The following is a 15,766-nucleotide window of genomic DNA, read 5'->3' on the forward strand; positions in this document are numbered from 1 at the left end:
AATAGCACTTCCCTAGGAGGCGTTCTAGCCATATTCACGGCAGTGAAAAGACTATGGAACTGGATGCGCTTTTACTCCTGAAAGGATATATATCCCAATACCATAGTAGCCCCGCCCTAGGAGGTGTCGTAGAAATATTCACGGCAGTGAAAAGACCATAAACTGGATGCGCTTTTACTCCTGAAACGATATCTAGCGCAATACCATAATAGCACCTCTCTAGGAGACATTCTAGCCATATTCATGGCAGTGAAAAGACCATGAAACTGGATGCACTTTAACCCCTGAAAGGATATCTAGCGCTATACCATAATAGTACTTCCTAGGAGGCGTTCTAGCCATATTCACGACAGTGAAAAGACCATGAAACTGGATGCGTTTTTACTCCTGAAAGGATATCAGGCGCAATACTATAATAGCACTTCCCTAGGAGGCGTTCTAGCCATATTCACGGCAGTGAAAAGACCATGAAACTGGATGCGCTTTTACTCCTGAAAGAATATCAGGCGCAATACCATAATAGCACTTCCCTAGGAGGCGTTCTAGCCGTATTCGCGGCAGTGAAAAGACCGTGAAACTGGACGCGCTTTTACTCCTGAAAGAATATCTAGCGCAATAACATAATAGCACTTCCCCAGGAGGCGTTCTAGCCATATTCACGGCAGTGAAAAGACCATGAAACTAGATGCGCTTTTACTCCTGAAAGGATATCTAGTGCAATACAATAATAGTACTTCCCTAGGAGGCGTTCTAGCCATATTCACGGCAGTGAAAACACCATGAAACTGGATGTGCTTTTACTCCTGAAAAGATATCTAGCGCAATATTATAATAGCACTTCCCTAGGAGGCGTTCTAGCCATATTCACGGCAGTGAAAAGACCATGAAACTAGATGTGCTTTTACTCCTGAAAGGATATCTAGCGCAATACCATAATAGTACTTTCCTAGGAGGCGTTCTAGCCATTTTCACGGCAGTGAAAAGACCATGAAACTGGATGATTTTATTCCTGAAAGGATATCTAGCGCAATACCATAATAGCACTTCCCTAGGAGGCGTTCTAGCCATATTCACCGCAGTGAAAAGACTATGGAACTGGAAGCGCTTTTACTCCTGAAAGGATATATATCCCAATACCATAGTAGCCCCTCCCTAGGAGGTGTTGTAGAAATATTCACGGCAGTGAAAAGACCATAAACTGGATGCGCTTTTACTGCTGAAAGGATATCTAGCGCAATACCATAATAGCACCTCTCTAGGAGATATTCTAGCCATATTCATGGCAGTGAAAAGACCATAAAACTGGATGTGCTTTTACTCCTGAAAGGATATCTAGCGCAATACCATAATAACACCTCTCTAGGAGACGTTCTAGCCATATTCACGACAGTGAAAAGACCATGAAACTGGATGCGTTTTTACTTCGGAAAGGATATCAGGCGCAATACTATAATAGCACTTCCGTAGGAGGCGTTCTAACCATATTCACGGCAGTGAAAAGACCATGAAACTGGATGCGCTTTTACTCCTGAAAGGATATCAGGCGCAATACCATAATAGCACTTCCCTAGGAGGCGTTCTAGCCATATTAACGGCAGTGAAAAGACCACGAAAGTGGATGCTTTTACTCCTGAAAGGATATCTAGCGCAATACCATAATATCACTTTCCTAGGAGGCGTCCTAGTCATATTCACGGCAGTGAAAAGACCATGAAACTGGATGCGCTTTTACTCCTGTAAGGATATCTAGCCCAATACCATAATATCACTTTCCTAGGAGGCGTTCTAGTCATATTCACGGCAGTGAAAAGACCATAAAACTGGATGTGCTTTTACTCCTGAAAGGATATCTAGCGCAATACCATAATAACACCTCTCTAGGAGACGTTCTAGCCATATTCACGGCAGTGAAAAGACCATGAAACTGAATGATTTTATTCCTGAAAGGATATCTATTGCAATACCATAATAGTACTTCCCTAGGAGGCATCCTATCCATATTCACGACAGTGAAAAGACCATGAAACTGGATGCGCTTTTACTCCTGAAAGGATATCTAGCGCAATACCATAATATCACTTTCCTAGGAGGCGTTCTAGCCATATTCACGGCAGTGAAAAGACCACGAAAGTGGATGCTTTTACTCCTGAAAGGATATCTATTGCAATACCATAATAGTACTTCCCTAGGAGGCATCCTATCCATATTCACGGCAGTGAAAAGACCATGAAACTGGATGCGCTTTTACTCCTGAAAGGATATCTAGCGCTATACCATAATAGTACTTTCCTAGGAGGCGTTCTAGCCATATTCACGACAGTGAAAAGACAATGAAACTGGATGCGTTTTTACTCCTGAAATGATATCTAGTGCAATACCATAATAGTACTTCCCTAAAAGGCGTTCTAGGAATATTCACGGCAGTGAAAAGACCATGAAACTGGATGTGCTTTTACTCCTGAAAGGATATCTAGCGCAATACCATAATAACACCTCTCTAGGAGACGTTCTAGCAAAATTCACGGCAGTGAAAAGACCATGAAACTGGATGATTTTATTCCTGAAAGGATATCTAGCGCAATACCATAATAGTACTTTAATAGGAGGCGTTCTAGCCATATTCACGGCAGTGAAAAGACCATGAAACTGGATGCGCTTTTACTCCTGAAAGGATATCTAGCGCAATACCATAATATCACTTTCCTAGGAGGCGTCCTAGTCATATTCACGGCAGTGAAAAGACCATGAAACTGGATGCGCTTTTACTCCTGTAAGTATATCTAGCGCAATACCATAATATCACTTTCCTAGGAGGCGCTCCAGTCATATTCACGGCAGTGAAAAGACCATAAAACTGGATGTGCTTTTACTCCTGAAAGGATATCTAGCGCAATACCATAATAACACCTCTCTAGGAGACGTTCTAGCCATATTCACGGCAGTGAAAAGACCATGAAACTGAATGATTTTATTCCTGAAAGGATATCTAGCGCAATACCATAATAACTCCTGAAAGGATATCTATTGCAATACCATAATAGTACTTCCCTAGGAGGCATCCTATCCATATTCACGGCAGTGAAAAGACCATGAAACTGGATGCGCTTTTACTCCTGAAAGGATATCTAGCGCTATACCATAATAGTACTTTCCTAGGAGGCGTTCTAGCCATATTCACGACAGTGAAAAGACAATGAAACTGGATGCGTTTTTACTCCTGAAAGGATATCTAGTGCAATACCATAATAGTACTTCCCTAGGAGGCGTTCTAGGAATATTCACGGCAATGAAAAGTCCATGAAACTGGATGTGCTTTTACTCCTGAAAGGATATCTAGCGCAATACCATAACAACACCTCTCTAGGAGACGTTCTATCCATATTCACGGCAGTGAAAAGACCATGAAACTGGATGTGCTTTTACTCCTGAAAGGATATCTAGCGCAATACCATAATAACACCTCTCTAGGAGACGTTCTAGCCATATTCACGGCAGTGAAAAGACCATGAAACTGGATGATTTTATTCCTGAAAGGATATCTAGCGCAATACCGTAATAGTACTTTCCTAGGAGGCGTTCTAGCCATATTCACGGCAGTGAAAAGACCATGAAACTGGATGCGCTTTTACTCCTGAAAGGATATCTAGCGCAATACCATAATAGTACTTTCCTAGGAGGCGTTCTAGCCATATTCAAGACAGTGAAAAGACAATGAAACTGGATGCGTTTTTACTCCTGAAAGGATATCTAGTGCAATACCATAATAGTACTTCACTAGGAGACGTTCTATCCATATTCACGGCAGTGAAAACACCATGAAACTGGATGTGCTTTTACTCCTCAAAGAATATCTAGCGCAATACCATAATAACACCTCTCTAGGAGACGTTCTAGCCATATTCACGGCAGTGAAAAGACCATGAAACTGGATGATTTTATTGCTGAAAGGATATCTAGCGCAATACCGTAATAGTACTTTCCTAGGAGGCGTTCTAGCCATATTCACGGCAGTGAAAAGACCATGAAACTGGATGCGCTTTTACTCCTGAAAGGATATCTAGCGCAATACCATAATTTCACTTTCCTAGGAGGCGTCCTAGTCAGATACACGGCAGTGAAAAGACCATGAAACTGGATGCGCTTTTACTCCTGTAAGGATATCTAGCCCAATACCATAATATCACTTTCCTAGGAGGCGTTCTAGTCATATTCACGGCAGTGAAAAGACCATAAAACTGGATGTGCTTTTACTCCTGAAAGGATATCTAGCGCAATACCATAATAACACCTCTCTAGGAGACCTTCTAGCCATATTCACGGCAGTGAAAAGACCATGAAACTGAATGATTTTATTCCTGAAAGGATATCTAGCGCAATACCATAATGGTACTTTCCTAGGAGGCGTTCTAGCCATATTCACGGCAGTGAAAAGACCATGAAACTGGATGCGCTTTTACTACTGAAAGGATATCTAGCGCAATACCATAATATCACTTTCCTAGGAGGCGTCCTAGTCATATTCACGGCAGTGAAAAGACCACGAAAGTAGATGCTTTTACTCCTGAAAGGATATCTAGTGCAATACCATAATAGTACTTCCCTAGGAGGCGTTCTAGCCATATTCACGGCAGTGAAAAGACCATAAAACTGGATGTGCTTTTACAACTGAAAGGATATCTAGCGCAATACCATAATAACACCTCTCTAGGAGACGTTCTAGCCATATTCACGGCAGTGAAAAGACCATGAAACTGGATGCGCTTTTACTCCTGAAAGGATATCTAGCGCAATACCATAATTTCACTTTCCTAGGAGGCGTCCTAGTCAGATACACGGCAGTGAAAAGACCATGAAACTGGATGCGCTTTTACTCCTGTAAGGATATCTAGCCCAATACCATAATATCACTTTCCTAGGAGGCGTTCTAGTCATATTCACGGCAGTGAAAAGACCATAAAACTGGATGTGCTTTTACTCCTGAAAGGATATCTAGCGCAATACCATAATAACACCTCTCTAGGAGACCTTCTAGCCATATTCACGGCAGTGAAAAGACCATGAAACTGAATGATTTTATTCCTGAAAGGATATCTAGCGCAATACCATAATAGTACTTTCCTGGGAGGCGTTCTAGCCATATTCACGGCAGTGAAAAGACCATGCAACTGGATGCGCTTTTACTCCTGAAAGGATATCTAGCGCAATACCATAATATCACTTTCCTAGGAGGCGTCCTAGTCATATTCACGGCAGTGAAAAGACCATGAAACTGGATGCGCTTTTACTCCTGAAAGGATATCTAGCGCAATACCATAATATCACTTTCCTACGAGGCGTTCTAGCCATATTCACGGCAGTGAAAAGACCACGAAAGTGGATGCTTTTACTCCTGAAAGGATATCTAGTTCAATACCATAATAGTACTTCCCTAGGAGGCATCCTATCCATATTCACGGCAGTGAAAAGACCATGAAACTGGATGCGCTTTTACTCCTGAAAGGATATCTAGCGCTATACCATAATAGTACTTTCCTAGGAGGCGTTCTAGCCATATTCACGACAGTGAAAAGTCAATGAAACTGGATGCGTTTTTACTCCTGAAAGGATATCTAGTGCAATACCATAATAGTACTTCCCTAGGAGGCGTTCTAGGAATATTCACGGCAGTGAAAAGACCATGAAACTGGATGTGCTTTTACTCCTGAAAGGATATCTAGCGCAATACCATAATAACACCTCTCTAGGAGACGTTCTATCCATATTCACGGCAGTGAAAAGACCATGAAACTGGATGTGCTTTTACTCCTGAAAGGATATCTAGCGCAATACCATAATAACACCTCTCTAGGAGACGTTCTAGCAAAATTCACGGCAGTGAAAAGACCATGAAACTGGATGATTTTATTCCTGAAAGGATATCTAGCGCAATACCATAATAGTACTTTCCTAGGAGGCGTTCTAGCCATATTCACGGCAGTGAAAAGACCATGAAACTGGATGCGTTTTTACTCCTGAAAGGATATCTAGCGCAATACCATAATATCACTTTCCTAGGAGGCGTCCTAGTCATATTCACGGCAGTGAAAAGACCATGAAACTGGATGCGCTTTTACTCCTGTAAGGATATCTAGCACAATACCATAATATCACTTTCCTAGGAGGCGTTCTAGTCATATTCACGGCAGCGAAAAGACCATAAAACTGGATGTGCTTTTACTCCTGAAAGGATATCTAGCGCAATACCATAATAACACCTCTCTAGGAGACGTTCTAGCCATATTCACGGCAGTGAAAAGACCATGAAACTGAATGATTTTATTCCTGAAAGGATATTTAGCGCAATACCATAATAGTACTTTCCTAGGAGGCGTTCTAGCCATATTCACGGCAGTGAAAAGACCATGAAACTGGATGTGCTTTTACTCCTGAAAGGATATCTAGCGCAATACCATAATAACACCTCTCTGGGAGACGTTCTAGCCATATTCACGGCAGTGAAAAGACCATGAAACTGAATGATTTTATTCCTGAAAGGATATCTATTGCAATACCATAATAGTACTTCCCTAGGAGGCATCCTATCCATATTCACGGCAGTGAAAAGGCCATGAAACTGGATGCGCTTTTACTCCTGAAAGGATATCTAGCGCAATACCATAATATCACTTTATTAGGAGGCGTTCTAGCCATATTCACGGCAGTGAAAAGACCACGAAAGTGGATGCTTTTACTCCTGAAAGGATATCTATTGCAATACCATAATAGTACTTCCCTAGGAGGCATCCTATCCATATTCACGGCAGTGAAAAGACCATGAAACTGGATGTGCTTTTACTCCTGAAAGGATATCTAGCGCTATACCATAATAGTACTTTCCTAGGAGGCGTTCTAGCCATATTCACGACAGTGAAAAGACAATGAAACTGGATGCGTTTTTACTCCTGAAAGGATATCTAGTGCAATACCATAATAGTACTTCCCTAGGAGGCGTTCTAGGAATATTCACGGCAGTGAAAAGACCATGAAACTGGATGTGCTTTTACTCCTGAAAGGATATCTAGCGCAATACCATAATAACACCTCTCTAGGAGACGTTCTATCCATATTCACGGCAGTGAGAAGACCATGAAACTGGATGTGCTTTTACTCCTGAAAGGATATCTAGCGCAATACCATAATAACACCTCTCTAGGAGACGTTCTAGCAAAATTCACGGCAGTGAAAAGACCATGAAACTGAATGATTTTATTCCTGAAAGGATATTTAGCGCAATACCATAATAGTACTTTCCTAGGAGGCGTTCTAGCCATATTCACGGCAGTGAAAAGACCATGAAACTGGATGTGCTTTTACTCCTGAAAGGATATCTAGCGCAATACCATAATAACACCTCTCTGGGAGACGTTCTAGCCATATTCACGGCAGTGAAAAGACCATGAAACTGAATGATTTTATTCCTGAAAGGATATCTATTGCAATACCATAATAGTACTTCCCTAGGAGGCATCCTATCCATATTCACGGCAGTGAAAAGACCATGAAACTGGATGCGCTTTTACTCCTGAAAGGATATCTAGCGCAATACCATAATATCACTTTATTAGGAGGCGTTCTAGCCATATTCACGGCAGTGAAAAGACCACGAAAGTGGATGCTTTTACTCCTGAAAGGATATCTATTGCAATACCATAATAGTACTTCCCTAGGAGGCATCCTATCCATATTCACGGCAGTGAAAAGACCATGAAACTGGATGTGCTTTTACTCCTGAAAGGATATCTAGCGCTATACCATAATAGTACTTTCCTAGGAGGCGTTCTAGCCATATTCACGACAGTGAAAAGACAATGAAACTGGATGCGTTTTTACTCCTGAAAGGATATCTAGTGCAATACCATAATAGTACTTCCCTAGGAGGCGTTCTAGGAATATTCACGGCAGTGAAAAGACCATGAAACTGGATGTGCTTTTACTCCTGAAAGGATATCTAGCGCAATACCATAATAACACCTCTCTAGGAGACGTTCTATCCATATTCACGGCAGTGAAAAGACCATGAAACTGGATGTGCTTTTACTCCTGAAAGGATATCTAGCGCAATACCATAATAACACCTCTCTAGGAGACGTTCTAGCAAAATTCACGGCAGTGAAAAGACCATGAAACTGGATGATTTTATTCCTGAAAGGATATCTAGCGCAATACCATAATAGTACTTTCCTAGGAGGCGTTCTAACCATATTCACGGCAGTGAAAAGACCATGAAACTGGATGCGTTTTTACTCCTGAAAGGATATCTAGCGCAATACCATAATATCACTTTCTTAGGAGGCGTCCTAGTCATATTCACGGCAGTGAAAAGACCATGAAACTGGATGCGCTTTTACTCCTGTAAGCATATCTAGCGCAATACCATAATATCACTTCCCTAGGAGGCGTTCTAGGAATATTCACGGCAGTGAAAAGACCATGAAACTGGATGTGCTTTTACTCCTGAAAGGATATCTAGCGCAATACCATAATAACACCTCTCTAGGAGGCGTTCTAGCCATATTAACGGCAGTGAAAAGACCACGAAAGTGGATGCTTTTACTCCTGAAAGGATATCTAGCGCAATACCATAATATCACTTTCTTAGGAGGCGTCCTAGTCATATTCACGGCAGTGAAAAGACCATGAAACTGGATGCGCTTTTACTCCTGTAAGGATATCTAGCCCAATACCATAATATCACTTTCCTAGGAGGCGTTCTAGTCATATTCACGGCAGTGAAAAGACCATAAAACTGGATGTGCTTTTACTCCTGAAAGGATATCTAGCGCAATACCATAATAACACCTCTCTAGGAGACGTTCTAGCCATATTCACGGCAGTGAAAAGACCATGAAACTGAATGATTTTATTCCTGAAAGGATATCTATTGCAATACCATAATAGTACTTCCCTAGGAGGCATCCTATCCATATTCACGACAGTGAAAAGACCATGAAACTGGATGCGCTTTTACTCCTGAAAGGATATCTAGCGCAATACCATAATATCACTTTCCTAGGAGGCGTTCTAGCCATATTCACGGCAGTGAAAAGACCACGAAAGTGGATGCTTTTACTCCTGAAAGGATATCTATTGCAATACCATAATAGTACTTCCCTAGGAGGCATCCTATCCATATTCACGGCAGTGAAAAGACCATGAAACTGGATGCGCTTTTACTCCTGAAAGGATATCTAGCGCTATACCATAATAGTACTTTCCTAGGAGGCGTTCTAGCCATATTCACCACAGTGAAAAGACAATGAAACTGGATGCGTTTTTACTCCTGAAAGGATATCTAGTGCAATACCATAACAGTACTTCTCTAGGAGGCGTTCTAGGAATATTCACGGCAGTGAAAAGACCATGAAACTGGATGTGCTTTTACTCCTGAAAGGATATCTAGCGCAATACCATAATAACACCTCTCTAGGAGACGTTCTATCCATATTCACGGCAGTGAAAAGACCATGAAACTGGATGTGCTTTTACTCCTGAAAGGATATCTAGCGCAATACCATAATAACACCTCTCTAGGAGACGTTCTAGCAAAATTCACGGCAGTGAAAAGACCATGAAACTGGATGATTTTATTCCTGAAAGGATATCTAGCGCAATACCATAATAGTACTTTCCTAGGAGGCGTTCTAGCCATATTCACGGCAGTGAAAAGACCATGAAACTGGATGCGCTTTTACTCCTGAAAGGATATCTAGCGCAATACCATAAAATCACTTTCCTAGGAGGCGTCCTAGTCATATTCACGGCAGTGAAAAGACCATGAAACTGGATGCGCTTTTACTCCTGTAAGGATATCTAGCGCAATACCATAATATCACTTTCCTAGGAGGCGTTCTAGTCATATTCACGGCAGTGAAAAGACCATAAAACTGGATGTGCTTTTACTCCTGAAAGGATATCTAGCGCAATACCATAATAACACCTCTCTAGGAGACGTTCTAGCCATATTCACGGCAGTGAAAAGACCATGAAACTGAATGATTTTATTCCTGAAAGGATATCTAGCGCAATACCATAATAGTACTTTCCTAGGAGGCGTTCTAGCCATATTCACGGCAGTGAAAAGACCATGAAACTGGATGCGCTTTTACTCCTGAAAGGATATCTAGCGCAATACCATAATATCACTTTCCTAGGAGGCGTCCTAGTCATATTCACGGCAGTGAAAAGACCACGAAAGTGGATGCTTTTACTCCTGAAAGGATAACTAGTGCAATACCATAATAGTACTTCCATAGGAGGCGTTCTAGCCATATTCACGGCAGTGAAAAGACCATAAAACTGGATGTGCTTTTACTCCTGAAAGGATATCTAGCGCAATACCATAATAACACCTCTCAAGGAGACGTTCTAGCCATATTCCCGGCAGTGAAAAGACCATGAAACTGAATGATTTTATTCCTGAAAGGATATCTAGCGCAATACCATAATATCACTTTCCTAGGAGGCGTCCTAGTCATATACACGGCAGTGAAAAGACCATGAAACTGGATGCGCTTTTACTCCTGTAAGGATATCTGGCCCAATACCATAATATCACTTTCCTAGGAGGCGTTCTAGGAATATTCACGGCAGTGAAAAGACCATAAAACTGGATGTGCTTTTACTCCTGAAAGGATATCTAGCGCAATACCATAATAACACCTCTCTAGGAGACGTTCTAGCCATATTCACGGCAGTGAAAAGACCATGAAACTGAATGATTTTATTCCTGAAAGGATATCTAGCGCAATACCATAACAGTACTTTCCTAGGAGGCGTTCTAGCCATATTCACGGCAGTGAAAAGACCATGAAACTGGATGCGCTTTTACTACTGAAAGGATATCTAGCGCAATACCATAATAGCACTTCCCTAGGAGGCGTTCTAGCCATATTCACGGCAGTGAAAAGACTATGGAACTGGATGCGCTTTTACTCCTGAAAGGATATATATCCCAATACCATAGTAGCCCCGCCCTAGGAGGTGTCGTAGAAATATTCACGGCAGTGAAAAGACCATAAACTGGATGCGCTTTTACTCCTGAAACGATATCTAGCGCAATACCATAATAGCACCTCTCTAGGAGACATTCTAGCCATATTCATGGCAGTGAAAAGACCATGAAACTGGATGCACTTTAACCCCTGAAAGGATATCTAGCGCTATACCATAATAGTACTTTCCTAGGAGGCGTTCTAGCCATATTTACGACAGTGAAAAGACCATGAAACTGGATGCGTTTTTACTCCTGAAAGGATATCAGGCGCAATACTATAATAGCACTTCCCTAGGAGGCGTTCTAGCCATATTCACGGCAGTGAAAAGACCATGAAACTGGATGCGCTTTTACTCCTGAAAGAATATCAGGCGAAATACCATAATAGCACTTCCCTAGGAGGCGTTCTAGCCGTATTCGCGGCAGTGAAAAGACCGTGAAAATGGACGCGCTTTTACTCCTGAAAGAATATCTAGCGCAATAACATAATAGCACTTCCCCAGGAGGCGTTCTAGCCATATTCACGGCAGTGAAAAGACCATGAAATTAGATGCGCTTTTACTCCTGAAAGGATATCTAGTGCAATACAATAATAGTACTTCCCTAGGAGGCGTTCTAGCCATATTCACGGCAGTGAAAACACCATGAAACTGGATGTGCTTTTACTCCTGAAAAGATATCTAGCGCAATACTATAATAGCACTTCCCTAGGAGGCGTTCTAGCCATATTCACGGCAGTGAAAAGACCATGAAACTAGATGTGCTTTTACTCCTGAAAGGATATCTAGCGCAATACCATAATAGTACTTTCCTAGGAGGCGTTCTAGCCATTTTCACGGCAGTGAAAAGACCATGAAACTGGATGATTTTATTCCTGAAAGGATATCTAGCGCAATACCATAATAGCACTTCCCTAGGAGGCGTTCTAGCCATATTCACGGCAGTGAAAAGACTATGGAACTGGAAGCGCTTTTACTCCTGAAAGGATATATATCCCAATACCATAGTAGCCCCTCCCTAGGAGTTGTTGTAGAAATATTCACGGCAGTGAAAAGACCATAAACTGGATGCGCTTTTACTGCTGAAAGGATATCTAGCGCAATACCATAATAGCACCTCTCTAGGAGATATTCTAGCCATATTCATGGCAGTGAAAAGACCATAAAACTGGATGTGCTTTTACTCCTGAAAGGATATCTAGCGCAATACCATAATAACACCTCTCTAGGAGACGTTCTAGCCATATTCACGACAGTGAAAAGACCATGAAACTGGATGCGTTTTTACTTCGGAAAGGATATCAGGCGCAATACTATAATAGCACTTCCGTAGGAGGCGTTCTAACCATATTCACGGCAGTGAAAAGACCATGAAACTGGATGCGCTTTTACTCCTGAAAGGATATCAGGCGCAATACCATAATAGCACTTCCCTAGGAGGCGTTCTAGCCATATTAACGGCAGTGAAAAGACCACGAAAGTGGATGCTTTTACTCCTGAAAGGATATCTAGTGCAATACAATAATAGTACTTCCCTAGGAGGCGTTCTAGCCATATCCACGGCAGTGAAAAGACCATGAAACTGGATGCGCTTTTACTCCTGTAAGGATATCTAGCCCAATACCATAATATCACTTTCCTAGGAGGCGTTCTAGTCATATTCACGGCAGTGAAAAGACCATAAAACTGGATGTGCTTTTACTCCTGAAAGGATATCTAGCGCAATACCATAATAACACCTCTCTAGGAGACGTTCTAGCCATATTCACGGCAGTGAAAAGACCATGAAACTGAATGATTTTATTCCTGAAAGGATATCTATTGCAATACCATAATAGTACTTCCCTAGGACGCATCCTATCCATATTCACGGCAGTGAAAAGACCATGAAACTGGATGCGCTTTTACTCCTGAAAGGATATCTAGCGCAATACCATAATATCACTTTCCTAGGAGGCGTTCTAGCCATATTCACGGCAGTGAAAAGACCACGAAAGTGGATGCTTTTACTCCTGAAATAATATCTATTGCAATACCATAATAGTACTTCCCTAGGAGGCATCCTATCCATATTCACGGCAGTGAAAAGACCATGAAACTGGATGCGCTTTTACTCCTGAAAGGATATCTAGCGCTATACCATAATAGTACTTTCCTAGGAGGCGTTCTAGCCATATTCACGACAGTAAAAAGACAATGAAACTGGATGCGTTTTTACTCCTGAAAGGATATCTAGTGCAATACCATAATAGTACTTCCCTAGGAGGCGTTCTAGGAATATTCACGGCAGTGAAAAGACCATGAAACTGGATGTGCTTTTACTCCTGAAAGGATATCTAGCGCAATACCATAATAACACCTCTCTAGGAGACGTTCTATCCATATTCACGGCAGTGAAAAGACCATGAAACTGGATGTGCTTTTACTCCTGAAAGGATATCTAGCGCAATACCATAATAACACCTCTCTAGGAGACGTTCTAGCAAAATTCACGGCAGTGAAAAGACCATGAAACTGGATGATTTTATTCCTGAAAGGATATCTAGCGCAATACCATAATAGTACTTTCCTAGGAGGCGTTCTAGCCATATTCACGGCAGTGAAAAGACCATGAAACTGGATGCGCTTTTACTCCTGAAAGGATATCTAGCGCAATACCATAATATCACTTTCCTAGGAGGCGTCCTAGTCATATTCACGGCAGTGAAAAGACCATGAAACTGGATGCGCTTTTACTCCTGTAAGGATATCTAGCGCAATACCATAATATCACTTTCCTAGGAGGCGTTCTAGTCATATTCACGGCAGTGAAAAGACCATAAAACTGGATGTGCTTTTACTCCTGAAAGGATATCTAGCGCAATACCATAATAACACCTCTCTAGGAGACGTTCTAGCCATATTCACGGCAGTGAAAAGACCATGAAACTGAATGATTTTATTCCTGAAAGGATATCTAGCGCAATACCATAATATCACTTTCCTAGGAGGCGTCCTAGTCATATACACGGCAGTGAAAAGACCATGAAACTGGATGCGCTTTTACTCCTGTAAGGATATCTAGCCCAATACCATAATATCACTTTCCTAGGAGGCGTTCTAGTCATATTCACGGCAGTGAAAAGACCATAAAACTGGATGTGCTTTTACTCCTGAAAGGATATCTAGCGCAATACCATAATAACACCTCTCTAGGAGACGTTCTAGCCATATTCACGGCAGTGAAAAGACCATGAAACTGAATGATTTTATTCCTGAAAGGATATCTAGCGCAATACCATAATAGTACTTTCCTAGGAGGCGTTCTAGCCATATTCACGGCAGTGAAAAGACCATGAAACTGGATGCGCTTTTACTACTGAAAGGATATCTAGCGCAATACCATAATAGCACTTCCCTAGGAGGCGTTCTAGCCATATTCACGGCAGTGAAAAGACTATGGAACTGGATGCGCTTTTACTCCTGAAAGGATATATATCCCAATACCATAGTAGCCCCGCCCTAGGAGGTGTCGTAGAAATATTCACGGCAGTGAAAAGACCATAAACTGGATGCGCTTTTACTCCTGAAACGATATCTAGCGCAATACCATAATAGCACCTCTCTAGGAGACATTCTAGCCATATTCATGGCAGTGAAAAGACCATGAAACTGGATGCACTTTAACCCCTGAAAGGATATCTAGCGCTATACCATAATAGTACTTTCCTAGGAGGCGTTCTAGCCATATTTACGACAGTGAAAAGACCATGAAACTGGATGCGTTTTTACTCCTGAAAGGATATCAGGCGCAATACTATAATAGCACTTCCCTAGGAGGCGTTCTAGCCATATTCACGGCAGTGAAAAGACCATGAAACTGGATGCGCTTTTACTCCTGAAAGAATATCAGGCGCAATACCATAATAGCACTTCCCTAGGAGGCGTTCTAGCCGTATTCGCGGCAGTGAAAAGACCGTGAAAATGGACGCGCTTTTACTCCCGAAAGAATATCTAGCGCAATAACATAATAGCACTTCCCCAGGAGGCGTTCTAGCCATATTCACGGCAGTGAAAAGACCATGAAATTAGATGCGCTTTTACTCCTGAAAGGATATCTAGTGCAATACAATAATAGTACTTCCCTAGGAGGCGTTCTAGCCATATTCACGGCAGTGAAAACACCATGAAACTGGATGTGCTTTTACTCCTGAAAAGATATCTAGCGCAATACTATAATAGCACTTCCCTAGGAGGCGTTCTAGCCATATTCACGGCAGTGAAAAGACCATGAAACTAGATGTGCTTTTACTCCTGAAAGGATATCTAGCGCAATACCATAATAGTACTTTCCTAGGAGGCGTTCTAGCCATTTTCACGGCAGTGAAAAGACCATGAAACTGGATGATTTTATTCCTGAAAGGATATCTAGCGCAATACCATAATAGCACTTCCCTAGGAGGCGTTCTAGCCATATTCACGGCAGTGAAAAGACTATGGAACTGGAAGCGCTTTTACTCCTGAAAGGATATATATCCCAATACCATAGTAGCCCCTCCCTAGGAGTTGTTGTAGAAATATTCACGGCAGTGAAAAGACCATAAACTTAATGCGCTTTTACTGCTGAAAGGATATCTAGCGCAATACCATAATAGCACCTCTCTAGGAGATATTCTAGCCATATTCATGGCAGTGAAAAGACCATAAAACTGGATGTGCTTTTACTCCTGAAAGGATATCTAGCGCAATACCATAA

This window comes from Thermobia domestica, chromosome 13, assembly GCF_964235325.1.
Source record: "Thermobia domestica chromosome 13, izTheDome1.hap1.1, whole genome shotgun sequence".
Taxonomy (NCBI): domain Eukaryota; kingdom Metazoa; phylum Arthropoda; class Insecta; order Zygentoma; family Lepismatidae; genus Thermobia; species Thermobia domestica.